The sequence below is a fragment of the Scyliorhinus torazame genome, chromosome 4 (assembly GCF_047496885.1).
Source record: "Scyliorhinus torazame isolate Kashiwa2021f chromosome 4, sScyTor2.1, whole genome shotgun sequence".
In the NCBI taxonomy this organism is placed as follows: domain Eukaryota; kingdom Metazoa; phylum Chordata; class Chondrichthyes; order Carcharhiniformes; family Scyliorhinidae; genus Scyliorhinus; species Scyliorhinus torazame.
The window spans coordinates 51,493,905-51,516,682 of record NC_092710.1 but is presented as its reverse complement, the minus strand read 5'-3'; the positions used below and the strand labels follow the sequence as shown (position 1 = coordinate 51,516,682).

At 43.9% G+C, this 22,778-nt stretch overlaps 5 non-coding genes across 5 annotated transcripts; all 5 read right to left on the bottom strand.

Annotated features, from left to right (window-relative positions):
• Positions 1-1,007: 1,007 nt before the first annotated feature.
• Positions 1,008-1,080, bottom strand: trnak-uuu (transfer RNA lysine (anticodon UUU)). The gene has a single exon. It is a non-coding gene; the product is annotated as a tRNA-Lys (tRNA).
• Positions 1,081-2,679: 1,599 nt separating this feature from the next.
• On the bottom strand, positions 2,680-2,752 carry trnak-uuu (transfer RNA lysine (anticodon UUU)). The gene has a single exon. It is a non-coding gene; the product is annotated as a tRNA-Lys (tRNA).
• A 554-nt stretch (positions 2,753-3,306) lies between these two features.
• On the bottom strand, positions 3,307-3,379 carry trnak-uuu (transfer RNA lysine (anticodon UUU)). The gene has a single exon. It is a non-coding gene; the product is annotated as a tRNA-Lys (tRNA).
• A 12,204-nt stretch (positions 3,380-15,583) lies between these two features.
• On the bottom strand, positions 15,584-15,657 carry trnat-ugu (transfer RNA threonine (anticodon UGU)). The gene has a single exon. It is a non-coding gene; the product is annotated as a tRNA-Thr (tRNA).
• Positions 15,658-17,402: 1,745 nt separating this feature from the next.
• On the bottom strand, positions 17,403-17,476 carry trnat-ugu (transfer RNA threonine (anticodon UGU)). The gene has a single exon. It is a non-coding gene; the product is annotated as a tRNA-Thr (tRNA).
• Positions 17,477-22,778: the final 5,302 nt, after the last annotated feature.

Here is a 22,778-nt window from a genome sequence, read left to right as displayed (position 1 = left end):
TGGGTCACTCTTCATCAGAGTAAATCATTTAATCATTCAATCTTTGCTCACAGACATCGCTGACAGACATTCAAAATGTTCCTACTGGATTTCCTGAGGTCAATCCTGTCGTGCATTCAAAGGAAAATACTGCACATGTTGTGAATCTGCATGAGAAACTAAAAATGATTGGATTAAAGCTCATAAAATTTGAGGATGTCTGTGGAGGCAGACACAAAGTTAATGTTTCAAATCCGTGTGATCCTTATTCAGAGCTGAAGCGAGGTTACATGCAATGGAGTAGATGAGGTAAATGGAAGTTGAGTGAAAAATGGGCGATAGGGAAGTTTGAATCAAGTTTGACATAAAACAGGGAAAAGCAATCTTGAAGGTCAGTACCACAGAAATGTTGTCAACATTTTTTGCGTTCACCATTGAATGAGGAGCATTCATCACAGGCTACATGCTTCGACCTGAACGTATAAAGGTACTGCTAAGATTTGAACTCAGGATTTCCTGTTTACAAGACAAGTGCTTTAACCATCTAAGCCACAGCACCAATCTGCCAGAAAGCTTTGCAAGTGTAGAACAGATTTCAATTGTTTTGATTAAATTTTGTATTGTTGATTTCTCCTGCTGACTTTGAGAGTGCAAATTAAAATATTCATTCGCACTGGGCTTTTGAAACTGAAAAATTGCAGTTATTTCTGAAAGTTATTAATTTAAAAGAAGTTCTGCAGGAAAGAAGTATACAAACAGGAAATATTTTGCGAATTGGGAAGTGATTAATCATGGCCAGAAAACTACAGTGGTATAATGCTGGATAAGACCAGGAGAGAGTTTATACATTCACTTCACTATACATTTTGCTAGATACAAATCTAGCAAAAATTCTTGAAAATTCTGGACGGCTGTTGCAATTTGGCAAACACGACGTTGTCACGGTTCTTCCACTTTCCATAAAGCATCCTGCATTCTTTATTTTTATTTCCGTTCATTGGGAAGCAAAGGCCTTGAGCCATAATCAAAACCCTGACAGGGACTTGAACCCTGGACCCTCAGATCAAAAGTCTGACGCTCTACCGACTGAGCTACCAGTGCCCATTTCAGCAATGCTCTTATAGCTCACGTCAACGTCTCATATTGTATCTTTTGAATTTCCTTCACTGGTAATTCAGCCTCTCCAGCTCATTTCCCTCGCAAGCAGACCGGCAGCCTCCCTTCGGCTTTCTTTCTCAAATTCTTCAACTTGGACTCACATTTTACCAATGACCTGTGATGTGACAACTGTTGTTACCCAGGGACATGCACTGGGACTTCAAGACATTGAAGATTACGGTTAGTTCGCTGAGATATCAGTGGGTAGCTGCAGAGATACAGATTGTATTTTGAGAGAGGGAATAAAGCGTGTCATCTGTTGTTTCTTGTGGCAGAGGGTGAACGCAAGTAAGGTCATCGAGTAAAGTAACAAATTATGCAAATCGCAAAGTTTCAGGGTGTAAATAGATCTGTCAACGCCACATCTTCATGGAAAACGCCCCATCCTTTATCCTACCCAAATCGTTCTTGCTGACATGCAGCAACATATATCGTCCAATAAAAAGGCAAATTACTGCAGATGTGAAATCTGAATTAAAACAGGAAATGATGCAAAATCTCAGTGGGTCTGGCAGCATCTGTGAAGAGAGAACCGAGCGAACGTTTCGAGGCTGCGTCACTCTTCATCAGTAATTCATTTAATCGATCAATCTTTGCTCACAGACATCGCTGACAGACTTTCAAAATGTTCCTACTGGATTTTCTGAGGTCAATCCTGTCGTGCATTCAAAGGAAAATACTGCACATGTTGTGAATCTGCATGAGAAACTAAAAATGATTGGATTAAAGCTCATAAAATTTGAGGATGTCTGTGGAGCCAGTCTCAAAGTTAATGTTTCAAATCCGTGTGATCCTTATTCAGAGCTGAAGCGAGGTTACATGCAATGGAGTAGATGAGGAAAATGCAAGTTGCGTGAAAAGTGGGAGATATGGAAGTTTGAATCAAGTTTGACATAAATCTAGGGAAAGCAATCTTGAAGGTCAGTACCACAGAAATGTTGTCAACATTTTCTGTGTTCACCATTAAATGAGGAGCATTCTTCACAGGCTACATGCTTTCACCTGAATATATATAAGTACTGCTGAGATTTGATCTCAGGGACACCTGTTTACAAGACAGGCGCTTTAACCATCTAACCCACAGCACCAATCTGCAAGACAGCTTTGCAAGTGTAGAACAGATTTCAATTGTTTTGATTAAACATCAGTATTGTTGATTTCTCCTGCTGACTTTGAGTGAGCAAATTAAAATATTCATCGGCACTGGGCTTTTGAAACTGTAAAAATTGCAGTTATTTCTGAAAGTTATTAATTTAAAAGCAGTTCTGCAGGAAAGAAGTATACAAACAGGAAATATTTTGTGAATTGGGAAATTATTAAACATGGCCAGAAAACTATAGTGGTATAATGCTGGATAAGAACAGGAGAGAGTTTTTACATCAATTGAAAATCTAGCACAATTTTTGAAAATTCTGGACAGCTGTTGCAACTTGGCAAACACGACGTTGTGACGGTTCTTCCACTTTCCATAAAGCATCCTGCATTCTTTATTTTTCGTTTCCTACCGTTCATTGGGAAGCAAACACCTTGAGCCAAAATCAAAACCCTGACAGGGATTTGAACCCTGGACCCTCAGATTAAAAGTCTGATGCTCTACCGACTGAGCTACCAAGGCCCATTTCAAAAACTTTCTCACAGCTCACTTCAAAGTCTCATATTGTAGCTTTTGAATTTCCTTCACTGGTCATTCAGCCTCTCCAGCTCATTTCCCTCGCAAGCAGACCGGCAGCCTCCCTTCGGCTTTCTTTCTCAAATTCTTCAACTTGGACTCGCATTTTTCCAATGACCTGTGATGTGACTTTGAGAGTGCAAACTAAAATATTCATCGGCACTGGGCTTTTGAAACTGTAAAAATTGCAGTTATTTCTGAAAGTTATTAATTTAAAAGCAGTTCTGCAGGAAAGAAGTATACAAACAGGAAATATTTTGTGAATTGGGAAGTGATTAAACTTGGCCAGAAAACTACAGTGGTATAATGCAGGACAAGACCAGGAGAGTTTTTACATTCACTGAAAATCTAGCAAAAATTCTTGAAAATTCAGGACGGCTCTTGCAATTTGACAAACACGACGTTGTCACGGTTCTTCAACTTTCCATAAAGCATCCTGCATTCTTTATTTTTTATTTCTGACCATTCATTGGGAAGCAAACACCTTGAGCCAAAATCAAAGCCCTGACAGGGACTTGAATCCTGGACCCTCATATTAAAAGTCTGATGCTCTACCGACTGAGCTACCAGGGCCCGTTTCAACAATACTTTCATAGCTCATATCAAAGTCTCATATTGTATCTTTAAAATTTCCTTCACTGGTAATTCAGCCTCTCCAGCTCATTTCCCTCGCAAATGTTGAATCCCAAATTTCTTTATCCGTCAGTCTGGCCTCAATAAAAGTCGAGATGGATTTGCAGGTATAACATTAGTTATTTTATTCAGCTTGCAAGCTACCGAGTCCACAGTGATACAGATAACATGTTGCTCTCTGCAGCCCCGGGAACTAAGTGAATGTCCCAGACAAAGAGATCAGTACTGATACATTCAAATGGCATCAAGTTTCACATACTCGACACCCATAGGTCATCCTATGTCCCTCCTGACTTGTTTGATCTATTCTGATTGGCTCACTTCCAATCCCTTTCTCCAGCCCCTATCAATTCAGCATCACTCTCATAGACACACCTCTTCCTGCTTTTTTCCATGCGGTCTAAAATCCTTTGTCTCTACTTGCCAGAATCAAAGTGGCTTATTTCTACATTACATTAACTAATATCTCTAAAGTAACTATTTTATATCACATTCGTCATTCCCTCCTTTTATCATTCCATGATAACCGAACTATCCAATCCATAGCTACGGTTCCTCATCTAAAAAGATCCGTCGCTGCATTTCCAATTCCTGTCTTAGCCCCCCTTCATCTGCTTCACCCTCATGGATTTTAACAGTTAAATTTTTGGGGGCGGTGATCTGATCCAGTGCACCCCGCATTCTACCCATCACACATTTAAGGATGGCCAGGCCCACAAAGATGCAGCCGATAGCTACCACTCGATACATGGCCATATTTATCAACCAGTCCTTCCAACCTCCAAATCCCCAGTTACCCCAAGAGCCAGGATCCTGCATCCCGTCCAAGTGATCCTGTATGCGATCCATAAATTTAGTGATGTTAGCGGTCAAGTCTTGAAATCCCACGATACACTTGCCCTGCACTATGGCGCATACCCCAACCTCACGGGCCAGAAGATAGTCAAGAGCATACCGGTTCTGCATTGCAAACAACCGTAGCTGAGACAACTCCTTGGTTATTGCCCCGAGGGCTCCCAAGGTTTCATTTCCCAAGATGGTAAGGCCGCAAATAAAATAATTCCGATCACTGACAGCCAAGGAACCCCCCACACCTCCCAGTGTCAATACGCTCAGAATGCCCCACCCGGCTGAGTGGCCCCGGTTGGGTGCAAGAACCTGAGGTTTTTTCCAGTTCTCGCAAAATTCAGCAGAGACTGCCCGGCGTGCTAACTGATTATGCAGGTTCCATGCCGAAGGGCAGGGGACTGTGGTAGGGACTAGAGTCCCTATAGCAATTCGGCGGGGAAATGGGGGTGACAAAACGTTGGTCGCTGTACCATTAAATAAAAAGTAGTATCCTTGCTCTGTGTGCAGGCTAGCATCACAATCAGCATATCGGTTGCGTAAGGACCCTCCAGTAGCCCAGTTTATCCAACTTTGAAACGCCCATTCGGGCCGCCTAGCAATGCGGAAAGCCCTAGTCCCAACAGTGATATGAGAGACATTTGCCCAGCCACAAAGGAGCTGGAGGCCGGCGTTCAATGGAACGCAAGTGGTGTTGTAACAAACGCATTGGCCAGACGCCTGGGTGATAGGGCACCTCCTGTCCGTACAGGTGGGAAACAGACATGTTATATTTGTGTCCACCTCTACCGGCAAACAGCCAAATTCTTCACTGCTGAAGCAATTCTCGTACGACCGGGAATCCCTATTGGGAGTGAAGTGGCTAGGTATGTACACCCTCCACCGTCGCAGCCTATCGTACTGTGAATGGGAATTATCCCGAGGAAGGGGAAGGCAAATAGCCGGTGGTGCTGAACCCGGATCGTAAGGAAGAGTGACCTGATCGGGCAGTGGCTCGGAATGCTGACAATGAACCACCGTTTGGGGAGTGCCCCAAAGCGGTGAAACAGAAAATAACCTAGACACCGCTGCGGGGTTTGGGTAGCAGACAACCCGTCCCTGGCCATACAAGCGGTGGTAAATCTGGTAGAAGAGATTCATACTACCCGGGTTTTCCTCAGTTTGGCCTTTAATTAACTTAAGTGTATCTCCCGGTAACCTACGTTCTAGCTGTACTTCCCTTCTCATACGCCCCGTCCTCTCTCTAGTCCCTTTCACTTTCTCATAGCCTCTTCCTACGCTCTCCTGACGGCCTGATTTTACCTTTATTGCACCACTCTTAACACATCCAAAATCGAATTTACATGTATTCCAAAAACAAGGCAATGTCCACATAATGTTCCCTTCCCATCGCCGGGACCGGTGCAACTGCTTCATGACTCCTGCATTCTCCTTAACTTTGATGACCTTCCATGAGTCGATACCATGTCCTCGTATATGGGGGCAGTGAAGAACATCACCTTTGCATAGGTGATGTATCCTTGTAGATTGGTTGGGGCTACACAGATACATAATATTCCCCTTTTCCATGTCCATCGCCAATAACACGCCAAGCGAAGTGAGGCCAAATATCATACAGACGATGCGTAGCCACTCCATCATGCTCCACACCTGTAAAATAGCACTGGAGAAGGGAGGCAGTTTAGTATCTGACCTTTTACAGTAGTGGAGATGGACTCAATTTACAGTGATGTAGGTGGACCCAAGCACTTCGCCCCTCCACTTTAACTGCTGTGGGGGTGGTAAGGAGAACTTGGAAGGGCCCATCCCATCGCGGCTCCGACCCCTTCCTAGTCCAATTTTTGACCATGACATAACTACCGGGCTGGACTGAAAGTGAGCTAGGTACTGGGGCGATGGCTGGTGAGCCGCGCGGACATGGCCATGGAGTTCCTTGAGCACTTGCGTGAGGGCTAGAACATAGGTGGTCATCTCTTCAGTCATCTGATGAAACTGAACCAGTCTGGGAACCTGCAGGCTCCAGGGAGTTCTAAGAGGCCTGCCATAAAGAATCTCGGCGGGAGAGAGCCGGGCCGGTCCCGCAGGTGTAACCCGCAGCTGGAAGAGGGCAACGGGGAGCAACTTAAGCCATGTCAGTCCCGTGTCTGCTCTTAATTTAGCCAATTTAGTTTTGAGGGTCTGATTGTGTCTCTCAACCAACCCGGCCGCCTGCGGTCTATAAGCACAGTGTAACTGCTGGCGTATGCCCAACTGGGAGCAAAACTCCTTGTTAATTTGTCCAATAAAATGAGGCCCATTATCAGAACTTAACTGAGCTGGTATACCGTACCGGGGAATGATTTCCCTCATCAAGACTTTAACCACAGTAGCAGCTTTATTATCGATAGTCGGATACGCCTCGACCCATCTGCTGAACACATCCACAATGACCAAAACATATTTATAACATTGACACCTTTCCAACTCAATGTAATCCATTTGGAGCGTCTCAAAGGGACCACTGGGCAACGGGGTTTGCCCCTTCCCACAAGAGATACCTTTTCCGGTGTTATATTGCTGACAAATCAAACACCTATTACTGATACTTTGGGCCAACCCCTGCATTTTAGGGTGCCACCAAGTGTCCAGCAACAAATCACTAGTCCCTCGAGCCCCACAATGAGTTGAAAAGTGTACACATTCAATTACCCATAAAGCCAGCACATCAGACATACAAGTCTGATGTGCAGGCGTGGTCCATAAAGAGGAAACAGAATCATATGTACAACCTAACCGTTTCCACATTGTTTATCACTCTCAGGAGCGTCCTCCTGTAATCTTATGACGTCTTGGATGGTTGGCATTGACTTGTCAGAAGCAGTCATATTTATATTAGATCGTTTAGTCTGACTTAACATCTTAGGCACCATCACTTGCTGAATTTGCGCGGCTGTTCGCGCTGCACAATCTGCTCGTTCATTACCAACGTCAACTGGGGTTGTACCATTCGTGTGGGCAGCGCATTTAATAACGGAAATCTGCGCGGGCATAAGGAGGGCCTGCAGTAGGTCATTAACTAAACCCCGGTTGGATATTTCTGTGCCTGCCGAGGTAAGGAATCCCCTATTCTTCCAGAGTTGTCCGAAGTCATGAACTACCCCGAAAGCATATCGGGAGTCAGTGTAGATATTTACCCGGCGATCTCCCCCCAGTAAACATGCACGGGTGAGGGCAAAAAGTTCGGCTTGTTGTGCTGAGTAAGGGGTTTGGAAAGCTGCCGCTTCTAGAATCAGACCATCCTGATCTATGATTGCATAACCCGACAGTCTCCGGCCAGTGGGGCTTACTAATGCACTGCCATCAACATACATAATCATGTCAGGTTGTTCTAACGGAATATCACTCAGATCGTCCCTTATTGTTGTAGTTTCCTGAATCAAGGCTAAACAGTCGTGACCAGGCGCCTCCTCATTGACAGGGGGACCACTGAGAAAACAGGCTGGATTGATAGTGGTACAGTATTTAAATGTCAGACGTGGATTGTTCAAAAGGTATACCTCATACCTATTCTGACGAGCTGCGGTAAGATGCTGAGTCTGCAGTTGCCCCAATAGTGCGATTACCGAGTGGGAGCTATACACCGTAATATCCTGTTGGAGAGTGATGTTGGCAGCAGCCTGCAAACTATTGTATATCGCTGCCAAGATCTGGGTGCAACAGGGTGGCCCAACGCCACTGGGTCGAGTTTGGAAGAGTAATATGCTACGGGCCGGTGCTTGTCCCCATGTTGCTGGGTGAGTACCGCTGTTGAACATCCTTCCAGAACAGTACAGTAAATCTGGAATGATCGGTCGTATAGGGGCCTACCGAGGGCCGGTGCTTGTAGCAGGGCCTGCTTCAGGCAACGGAAGGCCTCGAGTGCCTCGGTGGTGAGAGTAAAATTCCCCCCTTCACTAGTGTAAGGCGTCAGCAGCTTTGTATAGACAGCGATGTTTGGTATCCACTGCCGACAATAATTCATCATACCCAGCCAATGACGAACCTCCTTGGCTATTGTAGGGGCGGGGAATTGGCATATTGGTTCAATACTACTGGGTTCGAGACTTCTTTCTGTGGCTGTAAGTAAAACTCCTAAGAACTTAACTTTTCTCTGAGCCACCAAGACCTTTGCTTGTGAAACAACATAACCGAACGAGGATAGGTGGTTCAATAATTGGATCACATCATCCCTATTACTGGGCTCATCAGGACTTGCCACCAATATGTCATCTACATACTGCACCAGAGTGGAACCATGCTCCAATGTCAAGGCCTGGAGTTGGGTCTGCAGACATCTGGAGAAGAGTGTAGGTGAATTGACGAACCCCTGTGGCAGTCGGGTCCAGGTATACTGCTGTCCATTGTAAGTGAAGGCAAACAAATATTGACTTTCAGTCGCAAGTGGGAGGGCAAAGAAGGCGTGCTGAAGGTCAATTACGGCGAAGACCCGGGCTTGAGCTGGAATTTGAGCCAGTATGTGGGCAGGGTTAGGGACGAGAGCATGTAATGGCTATGCGATGGCATTAATTGAACGTAAATCCTGTACTAATCGGTGCTGGTCTGGTTTGGCTGGTTTAGGCACAGCAAGTATGGGGGTGTTACATTATGATTGGCAAGGGACCAAAATACCCTGTTTCAACAGCTCTTGAATTAATTTATCTATTGATGAAGCAGCTTGAGATTTCAGGGGGTATAGTCGAATGGAAGGTAGCTTTACATGATCCTTAATCATCACCTTAATAGGTGTAACATTTGTCTTTCCCACTTGTGATGGGTATTCCGCCCAGACCTGTGGATTGACATATTCCAACACATCATGTCCCCTGTGATGCTGCAGTCGAGTGTTAATCGTTTCAGGGACCTCAAAATATTTTATGGTAGTGCCGTCCGGCATGACTTGAAGTGCGTAGTCTGTTGGATCCGAATGATCCACCGCCCTTCTGACCATTCGCCCCATATCCCTGGCATGGTACTGGTCACGGACCTGACGTGTAATATGAAGGCTTACCAAAGCTGACTGTGGCCATAAATGTGGTGATATTGTAACAAAATCGGCTGTACCTTCTTTTCCCGTGACTGTGGCTGTAACCTTGACTGGCCATTCGGTCTCAAGTAATGGCCGGTATTTGTCCTCCAACTCCCTGTTTCGTCCAGTTCTGTCATAGGCCAGGGTAACGTGATGCAGTGACTGTTCAACGTCTAACGTCCACCACTGGGGGGTGATAGAAATATAGCACTGTTGTCTCATCCTCCATGATGTAACCGTTACCCCCTCATCTCCGCATTCTAGCTGTAGCTGCAAGATACACAGTAAATCTCGGGCCAACAAGTTACAGTCCAATCCAGTAGTCACTACAAACTGATGCTCTGCAGACTTATTCTCGTAAGTGACTGTCACAGGTTCAGAAATAGGATACTCACACACCTGTCCTTGGAACCCTGACAATTGCTGCGTGTGGTCGGATAATGGTAATTTAAGTGCTGATTGCACAGAAGACATGGCTGCCCCGGTGTCGATTACAAATGAGTGATGTTGATCTCCTATCTGCAGAGAGATAATAGGTTCCCTGTCCGATTGGAGAGTCCTTATGGCTAAATTAGCTAGTCAATCCTGTGTTGGGAAAGGGTTTTCCTGGGAGAAGTCAGTGTATCTCGTCTGTCCTCCCCTTGGTGGGTACCCTCTCCTTTGGGTCGGATAATCTCCTTCTACTGCCTGTCTTTTAAAGGGGCATCCCTGTTGCCAGTGATCTACACGGCCGCAATTAAAACATGCATTGCTCCCTCTATTTCTGCCCCGTCCTCTTCTTCCAGTAGACCAATGGCCCCTCAGAGGGGGCTGCGGTTGTAGAGCTGTTGATTTGTGCGGTGGGCCATAAAAAGGGGGTGAGGGTCCCTTTGGGTGGGTTTGGTATCCTCCTCTTCGCTGATCCACCCACCCAAAGTCACTATATTGGGGCTCCTGCTGGTAAACTACCATTTCTGCCGCTTGTTGGGATCGCCAATCATCCTTTTTCATTACATACTCAGTCTTAAGCTTTGTAACTGAGCCTCCTTCTTGGCCTACACCCTCCTTCCAATAAAATCTGACTACCCTTGCCATCTGGGAAGGGTCGTTCTCTGTCCAATTCATGTTATTACATTTCACAGCAGTAACCACAGAAGGTGGTAGGCAATGCATTAACATAGCACAATATTGAGGGGAATTCTGACCATTTTGATACAGCAAATCGCCAGACTGCCCCCGGTAGATTTCATTAAAACGCTCCAGAAATTCCTCTGGCTCTTCAGTCTTCTTAGGTTTTAGGTCTAAGATAACAGAAAGATTTATGGGCCTTTGAAATGTGTATTCAATGCATTCAAGATCTGTGTCCTTCTATCGTCGTCTAACGCAGAGGCCTGCTGAAGTGCGGCATGACTAGCATAATTCAGGTGGTTAAGTTAATTGTGGTACTCTGCTGGGGTTAAAATCTGCTGGACTAGGGCCCAGAGGTCACTTGAATCAGCTTGATAAATTGAGATGGTAGTTCTCAAGGAATCCACGAAGGCAGCAGGAGATTTTTTTCTATCTGGGATTGTAGCCATAATAGCCATCATCTCACTGGGTGTCCATGGGAAGTAAACGTCTATCGTGGGGTTCGCTCCCGCAGTCACTGCGTCGGGGTTTCGCATCTTCCTAATCGGTAACTGTCTCTGAATGTCACCAGGGGGCACTCTAGCTATTTCCCCTGGTTGTTCCAAGACTTCAACGTCTCTCCCTGTCACTAGGGGGAGTTCTTTCTCTTCAAAAGAAGTTGTTTCAGCTTCTTTTGTTCCCGAATCTTGTGGTTTCTCCTTAGTTTGGAGAGACTTAGGTGATATGCTTAATTGTTTCTGGTGAGGGTCAAGCCCCTCTCTCGCTGTCCGAGATCTTGTCCTAGAGCTAACTGGGCTTGTGGGACAGAGTTCCTTTTGCTCTTCTGGTCGTGAAGTTGGTAAATCAGGACCCACACTATCACCCACACTATCATCCAAAAGGGCTTGAGTTTCTGGCATATTTGGAATCTGGGGAGCAATGACTGGGTATATATTATTGTACTCTGGTGGTTCTGGAATGAACGCAGACCATGCTACAGGTGCAGACGGAACTTTTACTGACTTTTCCAAATTATTGAATTTTTCTTTTTCTGTCAATTCAAGGCCAGCCATTGAACTACGTAGCTCATCTCTTGTTTGACCCGCGTCTTTCCTGTCTCTACTTGCTCTTTTTTTAAATGCACATTCCTTTTTCAAGATCTGTAATGTTTATAGGTTACCCTGTTCACTAATTGGAATCCCCATTTTAAGGGCATTGTCCTGCCAGCTAGACAACATAATCTTATCTCTTTCCTCTTGACAATATTGCCTCCATAATCCAATTAATTCTTTAGCTTTCATACTTTGATTTTTTTCTCCAAATTTGTCCCTGGATTTTCTTAACCATTTCTAGGTCTTTGGTGCCCCCTAGTGGCCATTCATCTCCCATTTTAGTTCTTAACTGTGCTGACAATTTTCTAAAATCCTTCGCTTTGTCTGGATACTTATCACATAATATTTGCATTGGCATGCCTGGATCATTTGTGCTATCCAAGGAATTCCCCATAATCTCAACTAGTCCTCGGAACTGCGTTTTTCGCCACTACAGTCGAAGGAGACAATTTTAGCTTAATCAACTATATTTTTAACACACACACACATGGAGGTGAACCATTTTCAATTTCAAATGTCGCATCGACCTCCCATAATCTAACCCAACCGAATTAACTCACAAATGAAGTTGAACCATTTATAGTTTTAAATGTCCCATCAACAATATAGCCTACCCCAGCCGAATTAACTCACAAATGAAGTTGAACCATTTATAGTTTTAAATGTCCCATCAACAATATAGCCTACCCCTGCCGAATTAACTCACAAATGAAATACCATCAATTAAAATGCTAATCCCCAGACTGACCTGTGATTTCGTCGTGGCGGTCTTTCTGTGCCAACCGCGAGTGACCAGACTAATCAGACGATAAGAAGAGGGGAACAATCAATGTGCGGTCATTTTCCAGTTCTACATTGAGGGCCCTCGTTCCCCATCCTCCTGTTCATAATCAGTCTGATTCTGATTTCGCAGTTGAAACCAGGATCGCCCTGAGAAATCAAGGTTTTCGGCACCAAATGTTGAATCCCAAATTTCTTTATCTGTCAGTCTGGCCTCAATAAAAGTCGAGATGGATTTGCAGGTATAACATTAGTTATTTTATTCAGCTTGCAAGCTACCTAGCCCACAGTGATCCAGATAACATGTTGCTCTCTGCAGCCCCGAGAGCTAAGTGAATGTCCCACACAAAGAGATCAGTACTGATACATTCAAATGGCATCAAGTTTCACATACTCGACACCCATAGGTCATCCTATGTCCCTCCTGACTTGTTTGATCTATTCTGATTGGCTCACTTCCAATCCCTTTCTCCGGCCCCTATCAATGCAGCATCACTCTCATAGACACACCTCTTCCTGCTTTTTTCCATGCGGTCTAAAATCCTTTGTCTCTACTTGCCAGAATCAAAGTGGCTTATTTCTACATTACATTAACTAATATCTCTAAAGTAACTATTTTATATCACATTCGTCACAAGCAGACCGGCAGCCTCCCTTTGGTTTCCTTTCCCAAATTCTTCAACTTGGACTCGCATTTTCCCAATGACTTGCGATGTGGCAACTGTTGTTGCGCAGGGACAATGCACTGGGACTTCAAGACATTGACGAGTAAGGTTAGTTCTCTGAGATATGAGTGGGAAGCTACAGAGATACAGATTGTATTTTAAGAGAGGGAATAAAGGGTGTCATCTGGTGATTGCTGTGGCAGAGAGTGAATGCAAGTAAGCTCATCTAGTAAAGTAGCAAATTATGCAAATCGCAAATTTCAGGGTGTAAATAGATCTGTCAATGCCACAACTTCATGGAAAACGCCCCATCCTTTATGCCGCCCGAATCGTTCTTGCTGACATGCAGCAACATATATCGTCCAATAAAAACGCAAATGACTGCAGATGTGAAATCTGAAAAAAAACAGGAAATGTTGGAAAATCTCAGTGGGTCTGGCAGCATCTGTGAAGAGAGAACCGAGCTAACGTTTCGAGGCTGCGTCACTCTTCATCAGAGTCAATCATTTAATCATTCAATCTTTGCTCACAGACATCGCTGACAGACATTCAAAATGTTCCTACTCTATTTCCTGAGGTCAATTCTGTCGTGCATTCAAAGGAAAATACTGCAGATGTTGTGAACCTGCATGAGAAGCTAAATATGATTGGATTAAAGCTCAGAAAATTAGAGGATGTCTGTGGAGCCAGACACAAAGTTAATGTTTCAAATCCGTGTGATCCTTATTCAGAGCTGAAGCGAGGTTACATGCAATGGAGTAGATGAGAAAAATGGAAGTTGCGTGAAAAGTGGGAGATATGGAAGTTTGAATCAAGTTTGACATAAATCAAGGGAAAGCAATGTTGATGGTCAGTACCACAGAAATGTTGTCAACATTTCCTGTGTCCACCATTAAATGAGGAGCATCCTTCACAGGCTACATGCTTAAACTGAATGTACAAAGGTACTGCTGAGAGTTGAACTCAGGATTTTCTGTTTACAAGACAGGCGCTTTAACCATCTAAGCCAGAGCACCAATCTGCAAGACAGCTTTGCAAGTTTAGAACAGATTTCAAATGTTTTGATTAAACATCAGTATTGTTGATTTCTCCTGCTGACTTTGACAGTGCAAACTAAAATATTCATCAGCACTGGGCTTTTGAAACTGTAAAAATTGCAGTTATTCTGAAAGTTATTAATTTAAAAGCAGTTCTGCAGGAAAGAAGTATACAAACAGGAAATATTTTGCGAATTGGGAAGTGATTAAACATGGCCAGAAAACTACAGTGGTATAATGCTGGATAAGACCAGGAGAGAGTTTTTACATTCACTGAACATCTAGCAAATATTCTTGAAAATTCTGGACGGCTGTTGCAATTTGGCAAACACGACGTTGTCACGGTTCTTCCACTTTCCATAAAGCATCCTGCATTCTTTATTTTTATTTCCGTTCATTGGGAAGCAAACGCCTTGAGCCAAAACCAAATCCCTGACAGGGACTTGAACCCTGGACTCTCAGATCAAAAGTCTAATGCTCTACCGACTGAGCTACCAGGGCCCATTGCAAAATAGTTCTCACAGCTCACTTCAAAGTCTCATATTGTATCTTTTGAATTTCCTTCACTGGTAATTCAGCCTCTCCAGCTCATTTCCCTCGCAAGCAGACCGGCAGCCTCCCTTCGGCTTTCTTTCTCAAATTCTTCAACTTGGACTCGCATTTTACCAATGACCTGTGATATGACAACTGTTGTTACCCAGGGACATGCACTGGGACTTCAAGACATTGAAGATTACGGTTAGTTCGCTGAGATATCAGTGGGAAGCTGCAGAGATACAGATTGGATTTTGAGAGAGGGAATAAAGCGTGTCATCTGTTGTTTGTTGTGGCAGAGTGTGAACGCAAGTAAGCTCATCTAGTAAAGGAACAAATTATGCAAATCGCAAAGTTTCAGGGTGTAAATAGATCTGCAAATGCCACGTCTTCATGGAAAACGCCCCATCCTTTATCCCGCCCAAATCGTTCTTGCTGACATGCAGCAACATATATCGTCCAATAAAAAGGCAAATTACTGCAGATTTGAAATCTGAAAAAAAACAGGAAATGATGGAAAATCTCAGTGTGTCTGGCAGCATCTGTGAAGAGAGAACCGAGCTAAAGTTTCGAGGCAGGGTCACTCTTCATCAGAGTAAATCATTTAATCATTCAATCTTTGCCCACAGACATCGCTGACAGACATTCAGAATGTTCCTACTGGATTTCCTGAGGTCAATCCTGTCGTGCATTCAAAGGAAAATACTGCACATGTTGTGAATGTGCATGAGAAACTAAAAATGATTGGATTAAAGCTCATAAAATTTGAGGATGTCTGTGGAGCCAGACACAAAGTTAATGTTTCAAATCCGTGTGATCCTTATTCAGAGCTGAAGCGAGGTTACATGCAATGGAGTAGATGAGGAAAATGGAAGTTGCGTGATAAGTGTGAGATATGGAAATTTGAATCAAGTTTGACATAAATCAAGGGAAAGCAATCTTGAAGGTCAATACCACAGAAATATTGTCAACATTTTCTGTGTCCACCATTAAATGAGGAGCATTCTTCACAGACAACATGCTTTGACCTGACTGTATAAAGGTACTGCTGAGATTTAAACTCAGGATCTCCTGTTTACAAGACAGGCGCTTTAACCACCTAAGCCACAGCACCAATCTGGACGACAGGCTTGCAAGTGTGGAACAGATTTCAATTGTTTTGATTAAACATCAGTATTGTTGATTTCTCCTGCTGACTTTGAGAGTGCAAATTAAAATATTCATCGGCACTGGGCTTTTGACACTGTAAAAATTGCAGTTATTCTGAAAGTTATTAATTTAAAAGCAGTTCTGCAGGAAAGAAGTATACAAACAGGAAATATTTTGAGAATTGGGAAGTGATTAAACATGGCCAGAAAACAATAGTGGTATAATGCAGGACAACACCAGGAGAGAGTTTTTACATTCACTTTAAATCTAGCAAAAATTCTTGAAAATTCTGGACGGCTGTAGCAATTTGGCAAACACGACGTTGTCACGGTTCTTCCACTTTCCATCAAGCATCCTGCATTCTTTATTTTTATTTCCGACCGTTCATTGGGAAGCAAACGCCTTGAGCCAAAATCAAATTACTGACAGGGACTTGAACCCTGGACCATGAGATTAAAAGTCTGACGCGCTACCGACTGAGCTAACAGGGCCCAATATTAAAATGTTCTCATAGCTCACTTCAAAGTCTCATATTGTATCTTTGAATTTCCTTCACTGGTCATTCAGCCTCTCCAGCTCATTTCCCTCGCAAGCAGACCGGCAGCCTCCCTTCGGCTTTCTTTCTCAAATTCTTCAACTTGGACTCGCATTTTACCAATGACCTGTGATGTGACAACTGTTGTTACCCAGGGACATGCACTGGGACTTCAAGACATTGAAGATTACGTTTAGTTCGCTGAGATATCAGTGGGAAGCTGCAGAGATACAGATTGTATTTTGAGAGAGGGAATAAAGCATGTCATCTGTTGTTTGTTGTGGCAGAGTGTGAACGCAAGTAAGCTCATCGAGTAAAGTAGCAAATTATGCAAATCGCAAAGCTTCAGGGTGTAAATAGATCTGTCAACGCCACATCTTCTGGAAAACGCCTCACCCTTTATCCCGCCCAAATCGTTCTTGCTGTCATGCAGCAACATATATCGTCCAATAAAAAGGCAAATTACTGCAGTTATGAAATCTGAAAAAAAACAGGAAATGATGGAAAATCTCAGTGGGTCTGGCAGCATCTGTGAAGAGAGAACCGAGCTAACGTTTCGAAGTTGGGTCACTCTTCATCAGAGTAAATCATTTAATCATTCAATCTTTGCTCACAGACATCGCTGACAAACATTCACAATGTTGGTACTGGATTTCCTGAGGTCAATCCTGTCATGCATTCAAAGGAAAAGACTGCACATGTTGTGAATCTGCATGAGAAACTAAAAATGCTTGAATGAAAGCTCATAAAATTTGAGGATGTCTGTGGAGCCAGACACAAAGTTAATGTTTCAAATCCGTGTGATCCTTATTCAGAGCTGAAGCGAGGTTGCATGCAATGGAGTAGATGAGGAAAATGGAATTGCGTGAAAAATGGGAGATATGGAAGTTTGAATCAAGTTTGACATAAAACAGGGGAAAGCAATCTTGAAGGTCAGTACCACAGAAATGTTGTCAACATTGTCTGTGTTCACCATTAAATTCTTCACAGGCTACATGCTTTGACCTTAACGTATAAAGGTAAATGGAAATTGCGTGAAAAATGGAAGTTTGAAATTAGTCAAGGGAAAGCAATCTTGCAGGTCAGTACTACAGAAATGTTGTTAGCATTATTTGTGTTCACCAGTAAACAAGGAGCATTCTTCACAGGCTACGTGCTTTGACCTGAATGTATAAAGGTACTGCTGAGATTTGAACTCAGGATCTCCTGTTTACAAGACAGGCACTTTAAACATCTAAGCCACAGCACCAATCTGTAAGATAGATTTGCAAGTGTGGAACAGATTTCAATTGTTTTGATTAAACATCAGTATTGTTGATTTCTCCTGCTGACTTTGAGAGTGCAAATTAAAATATTCATCGGCACTGGGCTTTTGAAACTGTAAAGATTGCAGTTATTTCTGAAAGTTATTAATTTAAAAGCAGTTCTGCAAGAAAGAAGTATACAAACAGGAAATATTTTGCGAATTGGTAAGTGATTAAACATGGCCAGAAAACTATAGTGATATAATGCAGGACAAGTCCAGGAGAGAGTTTAAACATCAACTGAAAATCTAGCAAAAATTCTTGAAAATTCTGGACGGCTGTTGCAATTTGGCAAACACGATGTTGTCACGGTTCTTCCACTTTCCATAAAGCATCCTGCATTCTTTATTTTTCATTTCCTGCCGTTCATTGGGAAGCAAACACCTTGAGCCAAAATCAAAACCCTGACACGGACTTGAACCCTGGACTCTCAGATTAAAAGTCTGACGCTCTACCGACTGAGCTACCAGGGCCCATTTCAAAACCCTTCTCACAGTTCACTTCAAAGTCTCATATTGTATCTTTTGAAGTTCCTTCACTGGTCATTCAGCCTCTCCAGCTCATTTCCCTCGCAAGCAGACCGGAAGCCTCCCTTCGGCTTTCTATCTCAAATTCTTCAACTTGGACTCGCATTTTTCCAATGACCTGTGATGTGACAACTGTTGTTACCCAGGGACATGCACTGGGACTTCAAGACATTGAAGATTACGTTTAGTTCGGTGAGATATCAGTGGGTAGCTGCAGAGATACAGATTGTATTTTGCGAGAGGTAAGAAAGCATGTCATCTGTTGTTTGTTGTGGCAGAGAGTGAACGCAAGTAAGCTCATCTAGTAAAGTAGCAAATTATGCAAATCGCAAAGTTTCAGGGTGCAAATAGATCTGTCAACGCCACATCTTCATGGAAAACGCCCCATCCTTTATCCCGCCCAAATCGTTCTTGCTGACATGCAGCAAAATATATCGTCCAATAAAAAGGCAAATTACTGCAGATGGGAAATCTGAAAAAAAACAGGAAATGATGGAAAATCTCAGTGGGTCTGGCAGCATCTGTGAAGAGAGAACCGAGATAACGTTTCGAGGCTGCGTCACTCTTCATCAGAGTAAATCATTTAATCATTCAATCTTTGCTCACAGACATCGCTGACAGACATTCAAAATGTTCCTTCTGGATTTCCTGAGGTCAATCCTGTCGTGCATTCAAAGGAAAATACTGCACATGTTGTGAATCTGCATGAGAAACTAAATATGATTAGATTAAAGTTCATAAAATTTGAGGATGTCTGTGGAGCCAGACACAAAGTTAATGTTTCAAATCCGTATGACCCTTATTCAGAGCTGAAGCGAGGTTACATGCAATGGAGTAGATGAGGAAAATGGAAGTTGCGTGAAAAGTGGGAGATATGGAAGTTTGAATAAATTTCGACATAAATCAAGGAAAGGCATTCTTGAAGGACAGCACGACAGAAATGTTGTCAACATTTTCTGTGTTAACCATTAAATGACAAGCATTTTTCACAAGCTACATGCTTTGACCTGAAAGTGTAAATGTATTGTTGAGATTTGATCTCAGGATCACCTGTTTACAAGACAGGCACTTTAACCATCTAAGCCACAGCACCAACCTACAGGACCTGTTTGCAAGTGTAGAACAGATTTCAATTGTTTTGATTAAACATCAGTATTGTTGATTTCTCCTGCTGACTTTGAGAGTGCAACCTAAAATATTCATCGGCACTGGGCTTTTGAAACTGTAAAAATTGCAGTTATTTCTGAAAGTTATTAATTTAAAAGCAGTTCTGCAGGAAAGAAGTATACAAACAGGAAATATTTTGTGAATTGGGAAGTCATTAAACATGGCCAGAAAACTACAGTGGTATAATGCAGGACAAGACCAGGAGAGTTTTTACATTCACTGAAAATCTAGCAAAAATTCTTGAAAATTCTGGACGGCTGTTGCAATTTGACAAACACGACGTTGTCACGGTTCTTCCACTTTCCATAAAGCATCCTGCATTCTTTATTTTTTATTTCTGACCATTCATTGGGAAGCAAACACCTTGAGCCAAAATCAAAACCCTGACAGGGACTTGAATCCTGGATCCTCAGATTAAAAGCCTGATGCTCTACCGACTGAGCTACCAGGGCCCATTTTAACAATGCTCTCATAGCTCATATCAAAGTCTCATATTGTATCTTTTGAATTTCCTTCACTGGTAATTCAGCCTCTCCAGCTCATTTCCCTCGCAAATGTTGAATCCCAAATTTCTTTATCCGTCAGTCTGGCCTCAATAAAAATCGAGATGGATTTGCAGGTATAACATTAGTTATTTTATTCAGCTTGCAAGCTACCTAGTCCACAGTGATACAGATAACATGTTGCTCTCTGCTGCCCCGGGAACTAAGTGAATGTCCCAGACAAAGAGATCAGTACTGATACATTCAAATGGCATCAAGTTTCACATACTCGACACCCATAGGTCATCCTATGTCCCTCCTGACTTGTTTGATCTATTCTGATTGTCTCACTTCCAATCCCTTTCTCCGTCCCCTATCAATTCAACATCACTCTCATAGACACACCTCTTCCTGCTTTTTTCAATGCGGTCTAAACTCCTTTGTCTCTACTTGCCAGAATCAAAGTGGCTTATTTCTACATTACATTAACTAATATCTCTAAAGTAACTATTTTATATCACAGTCGTCATTCCCTTCTTTTATCATTCCATGATAACCGAACTATCCAATCCATAGCTACGGTTCCTCATCTAAAAAGACCTGTCGCTGCATTTCCAATTCCTGTCTTAGCCCCCCTTCATCTGCTTCACCCTCATGGATTTTAACAGTTAAATTTCTTGGGGCGGTGATCTGATCCAGTGCACCCCGCATTCTACCCATCACACATTTAAGGATGGCCAGGCCCACAAAGATGCAGCCGATAGCTACCACTCGATACATGGCCATATTTATCAACCAGTCCTTCCAACCTCCAAATTCCCAGTTACCCCAAGAGCCAGGATCCTGCATCCCGTCCAAGTGATCCCGTATGCGATCCATAAATTTAGTGATGTTAGCGGTCAAGTCTTGAACTCCTACGATACACTTGCCCTGCACTATGGCGCATACCCCACCCTCACGGGCCAGAAGATAGTCAAGAGCATACCGGTTCTGCATTGCAAACAACCGTAGCTGAGACAACTCCTTGGTTATTGCCCCGAGGGCTCCCAAGGTTTCATTTCCCAAGATGGTAAGGCCGCAAATAAAATAATTCCGATCAGTGACAGCCAAGGAACCCCCCACACCTCCCAGTGTCAATACGCCCAGAATGCCCCACCCGGCTGAGTGGCCCCGGTTGGGTGCAAGAACCTGAGGTTTTTTCCAGTTCTCGCAAAATTCAGCAGAGACTGCCCGGCGTGCTAACTGATTATGCAGGTTCCACGCCGAAGGGCAGGGGACTGTGGTAGGGACTAGAGTCCCTATAGCAATTCGGCGGGGAAATGGGGGTGACAAAACGTTGGTCGTTGTACCATTAAATAAAAAGTAGTATCCTTGCTCCGTGTGCAGGCTAGCATCACAATCAGCATATCGGTTGCGTAAGGACCCTCCAGTAGCCCAGTTTATCCAACTTTGAAATGCCCATTCGGGCCGCCTAGCAATGCGGAAAGCCCTAGTCCCAACAGTGATATGAGAGACATTCGCCCAGCCACAAAGGAGCTGGAGGCCGGCGTTCAATGGAACGCAAGTGGTGTTGTAACAAACGCATTGGCCAGACGCCTGGGTGATATGGCACCTCCTGTCCGTACAGGTGGGAAACAGACATGTTATATTTGTGTCCACCTCTACCAGCAAACAGCCATATCCTTCACTGCTGAAGCAATTCTCGTACGACCGGGAATCCCTATTGGGAGTGAAGTGGCTAGGTATGTACGCCCTCCACCGTCGCAGCCTATCGTACTGTGAATGCGAATTATCCCGAGGAAGGGGAAGGCAAATAGCCGGTGGTGCTGAATGCGGATCGTAAGGAAGAGTGACTTGCTCGGGCAGTGGTTCGGAATGCTGACAATGGACCACCGTTTGGGTAGTGCCCCAAAGCGGTGAAACAGAAAATAACCTAGACACCGCTGCGGGGTTTGGGTAGCAGACAACCCGTCCCTGGCCATACAAGCGGTGGTAAATCTGGTAGAAGAGATTCATACTACCCGGGTTTTCCTCAGTTTGGCCTTTAATTAACTTAAGTGTATCTCCCGGTAACCTACGTTCTAGCTGTGCTTCCCTTCTCATACGCCCCGTCCTCTCTCTAGTCCCTTTCACTTTCTCACAGCCTCTTCCTACGCTCTCCTGACGGCCTGATTTTACCTTTATTGCACCACTCTTAACACATCCAAAATAGAATTTACATGTATTCCAAAAACAAGGCAATGTCCATATAATGTTCCCTTCCCATCCCCGGGACCGGTGCAACTGCTTCATGACTCCTGCATTCTCCTTAACTTTGATGACCTTCCATGAGCCGATACCATGTCCTCGTATATGGGGGCAGCGAAGAACATCACCATTGCAGAGGTGATGTAACCTTATAGACTGGATGGGGCTACACAGATACATAATATTCCCCTTTTCCATGTCCATCGCCAATAACACGCCAAGCGAAGTGAGGCCAAATATCATACAGACGATGCGTAGCCACTCCATCATGCTCCACACCTGTAAAATAGCACTGGAGAAGGGAGGCAGTTTAGTATCCGACCTTTTACAGTAGTGGAGATGGACTCAATTTACAGTGATGTAGGTGGACCGAAGAACTTCGCCCTTCCACTTTAGCTGCTGTGGGGGTGGTAAGGAGAACTTGGAAGGGCCTGTCCCATCGCGGCTCCGACCCCTTCCTAGTCCAATTTTTGACCATGACATAACTACCGGGCTGGACTGAAAGTGAGCTAGGTACTGGGGGCGATGGCTTGTGAGCCGCGTGGACCTGGCCATGGAGTTCCTTGAGCACTTGCGTGAGGGCTAGAACATAGGTGGTCATCTCTTCAGTCATCTGATGAAACTGAACCAGTCTGGGAACCTGCAGGCTCCAGGGAGTTCTAAGAGGCCTGCCATAAAGAATCTCGGCGGGAGAGAGCTGGGCCGGTCCTGCAGGTGTAACCCACAGCTGGAAGAGGGCAACGGGGAGCAACTTAAGCCATGTCAGTCCCGTGTCTGCTCTTAATTTAGCCAATTTAGTTTTGAGGGTCTGATTGTGTCTCTCA